Here is a 3,498-nt window from a genome sequence, read left to right as displayed (position 1 = left end):
CTGAAACCCTAACCCTAACCCGAAACCCACGCACGACCTAGCCCATACCCTTCCTAAGTTCAAAACTTCAAACACACTCTATACCCTAACGCAGGAAGATAGGTTGTCCCAGGTAAGGTTCCATGTCCGTTGTCCTATTTTTTTCTCCTTTTTGGCGCACATATTTTTTTCAAACAACCCTTAGCTAACCTTAAATTTTTTTCAATTCTTTGAACATCTCAGATATATGTTTGATGGAATCATAGTCTTTGAACAGCTCAATTATATGTCCCTGTAGAGGTGGAATTGAATTGTTTTTTATAATTCGGTGGAATCATAGTTGCTGTAGATAATTATTCATTTGTTTGTTTCTCTGTTGATAGCTATGAGCTAAGTTCTATGAATAATTTGTCTTTTGATTAGTTGGGTGCCATAGCTATTAGGTTGTACTGATGTTTTAAGATGCACTCAGATATATGTTCAATTTGGATGCGTCAGACTGATTGGTGAATTCCTTGATAATTTTTAATATTTCGAAGAGACTTTTCATACTTGTACACACTACACTCTTATATCATTTTTCATTATTTAATCTCTAATTGGTGAACATATATCTGAGTGCATCTTGTTTCTCTGTTAGTTCTATGAATAATTTGTCTTATGATTAGTTAGGTGCCATAGTTATTAGGTTGTACTAATGTTTCAAGATGCACTCAGATATATGTTCAATTTGGATGTGTCGACTGATTGGTGAACTCCTTTATGATTTATGACCTACATGGAATCTTGATGGTTTCTGATATGTGTAAAGGAAAATGATGGTTTCTTATTTATAAGTTGTATACATAGAGAATCAATACATACATAATTATTTGTGAATATGTAATTGTTTCTGCCTTTGCTGATTAAGTTAGTTGGCTTGTGTAGATTATTTTTTACACAAAAAAATTAATTTAGGGATTGTGGCAATATTTTGATAAGGAGTCTATTGCCAAGTTAAAACTTACCTACTTGTTTAAGCTTTTCTAGTGTTTCATATATGACCCAGTGCTATTTTAATTGGCAAACCAATATCTGTAGTTCAGACTTTTTTCTACCTTGTTTTGGAAGCTGTGGAAATATGCAGATCATGGCTAACTGTAGCATTTTTTATTGGTGTTTTTTGAACTTAAGCCTTTTAACTCATATTGGTTAAATTGCTACAATTGGAAGTGTAGCATGGACCCTCACACATGGTTAGGATTACATAGGCCTGCCTTTTCAACCTGTTCCTTTCTGACATGAATATACAAAACAGCTTTCATGAGACTAGAATTTTTGAAAATCAAAGTTGTTTTGTATATTCTCTCATTTACAATTTCACCACAAGAATATTTTGGTTCATCTTAAAATGTCGTCGTTGTCATCATCAATAATGTTTGGCTCATCCTTTGCTAAACACACTTTGGGCATACCATTCTGCTTCTATGATGTGGAAGCCACACTGAAATTCTCAAATACTACAAAAAATCCAGGACGACCCTTCTTAGGGTATCCAAACTACAACACAGAGGTGACTACATCTTTGTCTTACATAATACAATTTTAATATTTAATGATTAATATGTTGTACATCTAACCTTTCCTATATTTATATTTGTATGAAATGATTAGGGATTATCATATTGTAAGTTTTTCAAGTGGATAGATAGTAATCAAGTGAATGAGTTCCAACTTCGAGAAAGAACAAATGAACTGTTAAGGAAGGAGAGAGAACTCGAGAAAAGACTGATGATGTCGACAAGAGGGAGATTGAGCTCCGTAAGAGATCGGATGACATCGAAAAGAGAGAGATGCTGCTATCCAATATAAATGAGGAGGTTCGGAAGAAGGAGTCGGTGCTTGTTGTACGTGAAGCTGAAATGTCACGTTCACGCACACTACTTCGGGTCTATTGGGCTTTTGCATTTGTATTTGCTTGTTGTATTGGACTCCGTACTTGATGCAAATATATTAAGTTCTTAGGTTCTGCCCAAAGTTGGTGACTAACTTGTAATCTTAATCTCACTTGAAATCTGTTCCTTAGTTTGTTTAAAACTTTGAATGTAGATCTGCACCACCATGTGGATAATGTCACTTGATGTATTTATGTTATCTGATATTGCTCTTACAGTTTATTTATCTGAAAAAGCAGATATTATCCTTCCTGTATTCATTGTGGGGTCGTTGTCTTTTGCTTATGTTTCTTTTGCAGTGCTGTTTTTATGTCATTTTTGTTGTTAGCAGAAACATCTTTAGTTATTCCATGTGATAAGAGGCGAATGTATGGAGATGTCAAAGATTTAACATTATACATGCATCACACAGATTTGTGGCGAACTGAAACAGGGAATGCTTGTGGGATTGTTTTCTGAGAAATGGTTATTTGTCTGAAATATGAATTTGACTGGTTATTTGTCTAAATTTTGAGTTGATTTGTGGAGTTTAAAATCTGCATATGACTGGTCAATATATAATAAATTGATCAACACAGAAACAAATTGCCTTTCAAAATTGCATATGAACAGACACAAATTGCATTAAACATGCAGTTATCAGAGCATTAAATCTACCTTTCACAAACTGCATTAAGTTGCATTAAATTGCATATGAAAAGAAACAAACTGCATTAAACATCAAATCTGCCTTTCACAAAATAATTAATTGATTCCCACAAATTGGTTTTCATTAGCCTTCTCTAAGCTGCCAAGTAGTTATCGGAGCATTATGCATGCATCACACAGATTTCATTTCCTCTTCTCAAAGCATTACACAGATTGCATTACACAAATTGCTTTTCATTCCAAATGAGAGTCAAAATGAAACATAAGGTCCCAAAAAATTGCCGGTGACCCACTTTCATTGTATGCCACTCTACCAATGGTTTTCATGTTTCTTCCAAAGATGTTTGAAATATTTATTGCTTCAATCAGCCCCTTAAACAATGCTTTCTATGAGCACTTCCAAAGATGTCTGAAATATTTCCACCAACAATAACCAAAGGAAGATAGTGACAACTATAAGAAATGATAAACCAACAATTATAATGAAATGATAAACTAACATAGGAAACTATAAGATGCAACAGTGACAACTACATTCATCAGGACTTAAAATGCCTATAAATATACTTATAAAAAATTGCCTATCAATATATATTACAGAAATATGCATTTACTGATAAAAAAGTGCTATAAGGGCTTAAATTCTTGAAAAAGTGCATGGATGAGTGGATATTCTCAAAGAATATGCTGATGAGAAGTCTGTAGGGTTGGATACAATTTATATTTTCATATTCCTAGACTTATAAAAATAAAATAAAAATTTCATCTTCCTAACATGACATCATTTAAAACCAAAGTGCATCCAACTCAAATGTGCAATTAATATCACAAACACTCAAGCAATTAATATCTAGACACTCAAGCAAGTATATCCAACCTCTATAACAAACTTTATGATGCATCCAACCCAAAGTGCACTGGTTGTGATCCATCCAAC

Source organism: Juglans microcarpa x Juglans regia, chromosome 3S (assembly GCF_004785595.1).
Source record: "Juglans microcarpa x Juglans regia isolate MS1-56 chromosome 3S, Jm3101_v1.0, whole genome shotgun sequence".
Classification (NCBI taxonomy): domain Eukaryota; kingdom Viridiplantae; phylum Streptophyta; class Magnoliopsida; order Fagales; family Juglandaceae; genus Juglans; species Juglans microcarpa x Juglans regia.
This window is presented reverse-complemented; position numbering follows the sequence as displayed.